Raw genomic sequence first — 9861 nt, forward strand, 5'->3', positions numbered from 1 at the left:
ATGACTAAAAATAGTGCATATTACCGCCAGGCCTGTAGTTGGAAACGCGACTTTGTAAAGAAATACTGCATTTATCATGGGCATACATATGTGCATGATCAATGTTGGGGGTTACACAAGTTACATAATTCATTTATTAATTTATTTTCTTTTCGGCTTAGTCTCTTTAATGAACCGCCGACTTATCCAGAATATGTTTTTCGAAGGAAACACCCTTCCAGCTGCAACCCATCACTGGGATACATCCATACACACTCATTAACACTCATACACTACGGACAATTTAGTCTACCCAATTCACCTGTACCTTGTGAGAGAAACCAGAGCACCCAGAGGAAACCCACAAGAACATGCAAACTCCACACAGAAACGCCAACTGACCCAGCCGAGGCTTGAACCAGTGACCTTCTTGCCCTGAGGCGAACGTGCTACCCACTGCGCCACCTTGTAGCCCCAAGTTTTGTAAATGAAAGGGACTCACTGCCGCCTGATGGCCTTAAGATAACAGAGAACAGTTAACAATCATTTAAGCTGATATATTTAACAATTTTTTTTATAAAAAAAAAAAAAATAATATATATATATATATATATATATATATATATATATATATATATATATATATATATAAATATATATATATATATATATATATATATATATATATATATATAAATATAAATATATATATATATATAAATATATATAAATATAAATATAAATATATATATATATATATATATATATATATATATATATATATATATATATATATATAAATTGTTAAACAATTTTTTAACAATTTAATTTGCATTCGGACATTCAGAGGTCGGTTTCAGGCCTTCATATGTGGAAATAAATCTGATATAGCTTGGATATGTGACAATGCGACTGTCATGTAAACAGGCAGATCGGATTTATTGAGGCGTTCCGTTTTGTACATCATTAAACTTGCGACAATGTGCTGCTTCTCCGCGGTGTAATGACCTAGAAGGAACAGCGTGTGTGGAGATGCCGACGCGGTAAACAACATCAGAAGAAACACAGAGAAGGAAAGTGGTCAGTCGCCACAATTTGCTCCCACCACACCTGAGATCTCGCTTGTACCTATAAATTCCTCTGAGAATTCGCAAAGCTGCGATGACGGCCTTTTCCCACCTCCACCTCAAAATCATTTTAAAGTTAGACGAACTTTGTGTTGTAACTTTTGCTTTTTGTCGCTATTAATAAACACACTGCGGGCTACACATAGAATAATAATTTATTCTCTCCAACAGCAGTGCGCACACAACCAAAGGCTACATCTTCAACTACACACACACATGAGGGGCATACCATTACATAAACCGCATGGGGGTAAATCTGGACTGAACCATTCACTGCTTTTACTACACTTCACATATTTCGCAGAGCTAAAAACAAGACTATTTCTTCCACCGTGGCTAGTGTGGAGCAGATGCTAGAACCCGCCTTTATGCATGCGCGACATCGTAAATTGTATGGCAAGTGTAAACGCATGAATTAGATATGGGTCACAATTAAAACAACGTGTAAACAGACAGGCAAACAAATCGGATATAGGCAACAAATCGGAATTAAGCCTGATTTATACTTCTGCGTCAAACACCGGCGTATGCTACGGCGCTGACGCATAGCCCTTCGCCGTGGCCATCGCCGTCACTGACGTGCACCTCTCAAAAAATGTAACTACACGTCGCAACGACGCGTAGCGTAAGCTCTGTGATTGGTCGGCTTGGTAGCGCTGACGAGTCTGGGCGGGACCGAGAGGCGCGCGAATGGCGCGACGCCGCGTGAGCGATTGTTTACAAGTGTGGAGTCCCGTGAAGGAGCTCCGGATGGAAAGTTTTGTTTTGTGTTTACCTCATAGTTAAAGTTGTTGCACGTCCGCCGGTTCCTGCCTCAAAATGAGCGAGTTTGAGCCACTTGTACATCCCGGAAGTGTTCAGGAAATGCAAAAAAGTAGCGAAGAAAATTGACACAGAGGAACATTTACACCTCACTGCCAACTAGCGTTTCGGAAGTGTTAATGCAGACCGGCAGAGACAGCGCGCAGAAGTATAAATGCACAGCCACGCGCGTTGCCTGCGCCGTGGGTTACGTCGGTCACCTGACGCAGAAGTATAAATCAGGCTTTAGGCATCAATACCTGACAGTGTAAACAGGGCCTAAGTGACTTTTCAGGCAGAGCTTAGTGCCTTTTCATTGAAAATAGTTCGCAAAAGTGGAGGGAGCCCCAAGCTTGAGGATCTTATAAGCGTAGGGCTCTCTCCTGGGACAGCATGCCAAACAAGCTTTATAATCAAGTGTGAACTCTTGAAATAAGTCTAGTTTTATTCATGCGCATATGTTTTTTGTTATGTAAATATTCAAAAACTTTAAAGAATTTAAGCTGATGCCTGTTAAAGGCATAATCACTTTCAAATTCGAGAACTTTTACTAAAAAACTTGCATTTTCAGAACCCCAAAACACTCAAGACCTCAAACCCTGGTTAGTTCTATTGGCATAGGGATTGTGATGAACAACAATTTAGCTCATCCACTTGAGATATGTGAATTCCAACCTGAAGTCTGTCTGAACTTGGAGCAATGATTACCAGGCTCTGGGATTCCCCACAGTCACATTTAGCTGCTTTCCTTTAGCACCTTCTCCTCCAGAGTCAGACGCTAAGCGTTCACTGTAACTGGCTGTGATGTAACAGTGCTGCTTTTCTGACTATTTCTGGACTATATTGGTCCACAAGGCGAACAGACATCTGAAAAGACATCAGATAAGTGGTTCATTAGTTGTTCTAGTTGCCGCTTTGGATCATGGAGAGCTGCTCCCCAAGGTTTACCTTTGCAGGGGTCTCTGCTGCAGAGCAGGCTTGACCCACTTTTGGATCAGGTGGTGTGATACAGCTGTTCCACCTTCTGTTGGCTGGCCACCAATAAGCAGGCCCACACAGAATCTGTACACGCAGAGCTCCGCACAATGCTGCAGAACGGGAACGCCCATCATTCACCACATCACGCCACACGTTTCTTTTAGAGTATTTTAGTTGATTAGATTCGCCTTTTAGCCAGCACATAAAAGTGAAACACTCTCAGCTCTATCAAATATCTAAGCCTCCTGTTGTCTTGGAATTCTGTATATGTCTTTGGTGCCCTTCAGGTCAAAAATGACCCGCCTTTAAACCTCTAAAATGAAGCAGCTTGATTGAATTGTAATTTTTGCATGATAGCGAACTGAACACCAGGATCATGGTACTCATGGTTTAGTGTCACCTTGATGGTGACACTAAAAGGGCTGCAGTGTACTATTGCTTTGCTCAAATCTCTGTTGTTAGATAAGGTGCAATAACTTTTTGTGCACTTTGACCCATCACCTTTGCCCGGATGGACCTTGATAGTTGTAGGAGTTGATAGTTAATAACACTAGAAAAATAACATCACCAACAAAGGCTAATTTTGAAAACGTAGCCCTTTATACATTTCTGGAGATCGCTAATTATGTAGCCAGAGGAACGTATGGCTGCATTTTCTCTTTTAAACGAACAATACGGGGTGGTATGACGCCATTTCTTTTCACGCTTACCAGCTGACTGCTTACCTCTGTATGGAAGGCTTTTCCGCTGTTAACAGTTTGTCCAGTTAGCTCGCCATGTATGTTGACGGACTTGAGATGCAGAGAGGAATTGACCGAGACAACGGGGTTTGAGTCTGGTGAAAAATGGTTCCAGAAAGCTGGAAAGACAAAAACAGAAGCCAAAAAATAAAACAAACAAGTAAATAACAGAGTGAGAATGTGGAAAATATGAAAAAATGTTCAAAATCAGGCGAGGGCTTTTCTTGTTCTGGATTGCTTTTTAAAACTGTCGGTTGGACTTAGGGAAGTGGGTGGGCGGGTCAATCTGTGTTTTTGAAAACACTATTGGTTGGGTTAAGGAAAAAAGGAGGGTGTGTCAGTCGATCGGTCAGTCAGTCGAAGGTGAATTATCTGGTGGAATTATGCGAGAGCAACAGGCACGAATAGCACTGGTAAGAGAAATTTGAGATCTTAAAAAGCATACACAGCGACCTCTGGAGGATTCAGGAAAACAAAAACTGCAAAGAAACGTACCTCCTGGGACTTATTTAGCGCTCTCCAGAAATGTATATAGCGGTACATTTTCAGAATGAGCCTGTGTTGAACACCATCTTACCAGCACTGACTGACTCCTCACTCTAATATTCTTAAATAGTTGAAGATAAACACATCGACTGACTTGTGATGGACTGGAAATCAGTCTGGGTAGCCTTACTTGGGAAAAAGATACAGCATCCTTGTGACCCAGCATTAGTCAAGCAATTTGAAAAATAGATACATGGAAATTTCAGACCTGCGTTTCAGACAAAAAAAAACATGGAATTCATTCATTCATTCATTTTCTTGTCGGCTTAGTCTCTTTATTAATCCGGGGTCGCCACAGCGGAATGAACCGCCAACTTATCCAGCAACTTTTTACGCAGCGCATGCCCTTCCAGCTGCAACCCATCTCTGGCAAACATCACACACTCACTCATACACTACGGACAATTTAGCCTACCCAATTTACCTGTGCTGCATGGCTTTGGACTGTGGGGGAAACCGGAGCACCCGAAGAAACCCACGTGAACGCAGGGGGAGAACATGCAAACTCCACACAGAAACGCCAACTGAGTCGAGGGTCGAACCAGTGACCCAGCGACCTTCTTGCTGTGAAGCATCAGCACTACCTACTGCGCCACTGAAAAAATATTATAAACGTTCAGAACATAACGCGATGTCTACAAGCAGACATTATCACTGTGTTTGCTCAGTCCAGCTTGTCAGCAAGGTGCAGTACGTGATACACAGACACACGAATGAACATTATGAAAATGAAAGTTTGTTGTACTGTTGGTGGTTCACTTTCGTTATTTGGTAGGATTGCATTTATACTAGTAGTGAACCAGACCAGAGTTTGTGTGAACCCTACCCCAGACCACCTCTTTCAGGCAGACTTGGGTACAGGTGTCGTACTCTGATTTCAAATGAACCCAGGTGCGGACCAAAAGTGCTAGTGTGAAAGCACCCTAAAATATACAAATGAACTCTCAAATGAATCATTTTTGATAGTTATTACATTAAAATGTTATGAATAGCCGTGAGATTGCATTGGCATTACTGAAAGCAAAGCACCGGCTTCACAGATAGGGTTACTTTGAACGGTCATATGAACAGACCTGTTAAAATGTTTTTGTGTTGCCTTTGAAAAACAGCACAATATGGGTTCAAAATGACATGCGGGTTAGTAAATAATGGTGGAATTTTCTGTTTTGAGTGACCTGTTTCTTTAAATCCAGACTCTTCTCTCCAGACAGCAAACTACGCATTAAATTCCCCAAGCCTTTTAATTGGCTCTAGATCCATTAGACAGCACCAAGTGTTATTTGCCATAGTTGCACTTAGCTCACTGATTGGTTCATGGCCCGGAGAGAACAGGCAAGAGAGACGGAAGAAAGAGAAAGGCTGCATGAGCCATCTATCTTTTGCAGTTGAGAGCGGCTATTGATTTTCTCAGCCAATAGATTGCTCACATGGATAATTGGTAAATTAGCCTGGTAATTGGTCACAATAATTAGCCATTTTAGGATATCATGTGTAATGAGTAATATTGCTGTTCACATTCCCCGGCTCAGTTTAGAGCGGAGCGATTCCCTCCCCCAACAGAAGAGCGGCCGATCAATCGGAGAGCAGTCTTCCTCTCCCATCCTCCTTTCCTTTCCATTTAGCACGGCAGGCTTTCCCGTAATACTACATCTGTAGAGGGGCTGCCTGAAGGAATGCTTGCATATACATACATACACTTGGGTGTGATTTCAAAGGTATGGAAACTAACCGGGCAACTGGAGTTGAGTGTGTAAGCAGACATTTGGCAAGTATTAACCGCACAGTTTTACAGTAAATAAACACAAGTAGGTTAAAGGGGAAGGGTGTTTTTTCTTTCAAAGTTAAAATGTTATCCTATCCTAGCTTCCCTGAAAAGTGTAAACACTGTGGCGTTATAGAAATGTTGATGTTTCTTTGAGAAGCCTTACCAACAACGGTGGCATAGACTTGCTTGGTGCAGGATTATGTGCACAATCAATCAACAATTCAAAGAATAATAATATTAATCCACAAATTTGGTGACACGGTGGCTCAGAGGATAGCACTGTCACCTCACAGAAAGAAGGTCACTGGTTTGAGTCCCGGCTGGGTCAGATAGCTTTCATGTGTGGAGTTTGCATGTTCTCCCTGTGTTGTTGTGTGTTGATGCTCTGTTTTCCCCTACAGTCCAAGGACATGTGGGTAAAGCCGTATAGCTGAATTGAACACACTAAATTGGCCATAGTGTATGTTTCCCAGTACTGGGTTGCAGCTGGAAGGGCATTCGCTGTGTAAAACCTATGCTGGATAAGTTGGTGGTTCATTTTGCTGTGGCGTCCCTTGATGAATAAAGGGACTGTGATGAATAAAGGAAAATTAATAAATCCACAAGTGCGGTTTATTTATAAACTAATTTCAAGAGGATTGCGCGCTTATGATTGAACACAGCTGGTACCGCATCAGCTCTGTATATTGCAGATGAATACTGACACACTATAAACAACCAGAGCTTTCTACTCTAGTCATCTTCGTCTTGAGAATCCCCCCTTCCACCCCTACTCCTCCCCTTCTCTTATAGGGTGGCACAGCGGCCCAGTGGTTGGCACTGTTGGCTCACAGCAAGAACGCCGCTGGTTCTGCCCCTCTCCTTGGCGTTTCTGTGCATGTTCTCCCAGTGTTTGCATGGGTTTTCCCCAGGTTTACTGGTTTCCTCCCACCGTTTGACATGCACCGTAAGTAAATTGACTTCAAAATAGCATCTTAAGACAACTCTTAGCCAGATACATCTCAGCACGTTCACAAGCAGGGGAGTTCTCTGGACCTACCTGAGCTCAAACTCTCCTCTCACCTTCAAACGGGTGGGAGCCCCGAGCTCGAGGATATTCTGAGCTCTTGCCAAACACGCTTTATTATCAATCATCAGCTAAGTGTAAACTCTTGAAATTTGGTTTGTAACATAGCCTACGAAAAATGTAAATCATATGTTAAATTCACTTGAAAGTGAAGAACTAGTTGGAGAACGCCCATCTAAACTACTGAAGCACTAGGCTTACAATATGGAAAGTACTTCAAGAGTTTTGAATTCTGATTTCAAAGAGATGTGTGTCTTGCCTGGACATAATCTCATGACATCAACCCCCCCTCATGGAAGAAGAAAGCCATTGTGTGTTTACAACTGTAACAATAACACTCAGGATGAGCTAAAATCCCAAAGATTTAATCTAAATCATCACAGTTAAATTACTTATTAAGATCCTTAAGAGTTCTTCTTGAGAGACATGTTTGTCTGAAATTCTAGGGCAGGGATGCCCAAATTTGGTCCTGGAGGGTTGATGCCCAGGAGTTCCAACCCCAACTACTGAACTACTGACACAACTAAACCAGCTAATCAAGCTTCTACTGTGGCAGCGTTCCATTCCACTTTTAGACACACCCTTGCAAAGTTCCCTTCCCATGTTCCCTCGGGGAATCCTCAGTGTCATTTTAAAGTGCGTTCAACAAGTGCAATGTGATTATGACATCACAATAGTGTAGTTCCCAAGTGCTCAAGGGTTTAGGGCAGGGGTGTCCAAACTTGATCCTGGAGGGCCAGTGTCCTGCTGAGTTTAGCTCCAACTTGCTTCACCACACCTGCCAGGAAGTTTCTAGTACAGGGGTGCCCAAACATGGTCCTGAAGGGCCAGTGTGTTCTGCATATTTTAGTTTCAACCCCGAACCAGCTAATCAAGCTCTTTACCTTCACTACAATCTTCCAGGCAGGTATGCTGAAGGAAGTTGGAGCTATGCAGGACACCGGCCCTCCAGGACCGAGTTTGGACACCCCTGGATCAGGGCATCCCATTTAAACCCATTCAGATATTCAGCTAGTAGCAGACACTTTTGTAATGTAATCAATGACGTGCATCTGAGGCAACATGATGGAGAGAAGTCAGCAAGTGAAGGTCACTGGAATGCAGCCTAGGTATACTTGAAACCTCAGGGCAGGTGTGTTGAAGCAAGTTGGAGCTAAACTCTGCAGGACACAGGCCTACCAGGACTGAGTTTGAGCACCCCTGTTCTAGGGGCTTCCACTTTAAATTTACATGCCTCTAAACCAGTGGTGTCCAAACTCGGTGCTGGAGGGCCAGTGTCCTGCTGATTTTAGCTTTAACTTGCTTCAACACACCTGCCAGGAAGTTTCTAGGACAGGGGTGGCCATATCAAACACACCTGCTTGTAATTATCACATGGTGTTCAGGTCCTAATTAATTGGTTCAGGTGTGTTTGATATGGGTAGCAACTGAAATCTGTAGGAAGGTAGTTCTCCAGGAGCAGGGTTGGCCACCACTGTTCTAGGATATCTAGTAGGAGCTTTATTAGTTGGCTCAGGTGTGTTTGATTAGGGTTGGAGCTAAACTCTCCAGGACACCGGCCCTCCAGGACCGAGTTTGGACACCCCTGCTCTAAACATACCATACCATGAAGAAAACTGTGATTTGTAAATATATTAATTCAGCAAAATATTCATTTTTACAGCTCTGACATGGGAAGAGTATGAAACTGATTTGAGCTGAATAATGACTTCTCTCTTCTGGCCTTTATAAAGTGTTATAAAAATAAAGATGACTTGACTAGTTTGCCCAACCAATGACAAAGGAGAGGAGTGTTCAAAACATTCATTTTTATTTTTGCAACTTCACTTTTAAGGGTCAAATGAGGAACCAGAGATTGCTGCATTAGTAATTTGGATATAGAATTTTTAGTTTGCTTGCAAAGCCCAAAATATCAACATCTGCCTCAACCACCGATGGCACGAGTTCCTTATTGAGCGATCTGTTGTCTAAATGGTAGATGGGGGCACTGTTTAGCAAACCAGTTTGCAGCGATCATTATATTGATGCTGCTAGTAAACAGAACGAAAAAAAAAAATCCCACACTTCACCACAAAACAGGGACACGACAGATCAGCTGCCTGATGTTTTTGGCTAAAACATGCACACACTCGCAGACAAATCTGGAGTCATCACCTCTTTATCATGTAGTGCTTCACCATATGTGTGTTTTGATGTTCTCGTCTGAGTGGAAATCCCCCCGTCCAGACTGCGGTGCCCTGATCCCAACGCTCTAGCGGGAAGAAAAGAACAGACAAGGAAAAGCAATGAGTCATAACCCAATTTACTGTGAATGAGGGGACACAGGAAAGATAGCAGGCCAATTTTATCTTACTGTCTACTTTATTATCTTTAGCTTTTTATGTGTCTCATTTATTGCTATAATCAGTTTGTTCAATTAAGAGAGAGTTTTTTTTCATGCACACTCTTAATTTTACTCATAAACACAAACTTTATTCACAGTTTTCTGTGTATGTGTGTATGTGTGTTACTGTAATCTCCAAGCTCTGCCTGCTGATTCCAATCACTAGGGGAATTTTCGAGTGTGTGCCACTATAAAACTGCGCTTATGAGGTCTGAGGCCACTTTAGCAGGAATGTGATGGGTAAAACTTTTCAACATGTAATTGCGGACATTTCCACACCCAGAATACTGACTGCTTTTTTAAATAATAAGCAATTCTGTTTATCATTTTAATAGTACAGATAATCTTATCTGAAATCAAATAGACTTCTCCTTCTAGGTGTATTCAAATATCTGTCTGAGACAGTGTCTATAGGTAAACGGCTGTTGGCCCAAAGGCTACTTGTACTGTGTAAATGTAGTGCATGATGTTGTTCT

General features: G+C 42.2%; 1 long non-coding RNA gene across 1 annotated transcript; it reads right to left on the bottom strand.

Moving 5' to 3' along the window:
• Positions 1–900: 900 nt before the first annotated feature.
• On the bottom strand, positions 901–9253 carry LOC141380617 (uncharacterized). The gene is made up of 5 exons (XR_015523063.1): positions 9157–9253; positions 3611–3744; positions 2856–2995; positions 2160–2774; positions 901–1601 (listed from the first exon to the last, which is right to left on the bottom strand). It is a non-coding gene; the product is annotated as an uncharacterized LOC141380617 (long non-coding RNA).
• Positions 9254–9861: the final 608 nt, after the last annotated feature.

This window comes from Danio rerio, chromosome 23, assembly GCF_052040795.2.
Source record: "Danio rerio strain M-AB ecotype USA chromosome 23, GRCz13ab, whole genome shotgun sequence".
Taxonomy (NCBI): Eukaryota; Metazoa; Chordata; class Actinopteri; order Cypriniformes; family Danionidae; genus Danio; species Danio rerio.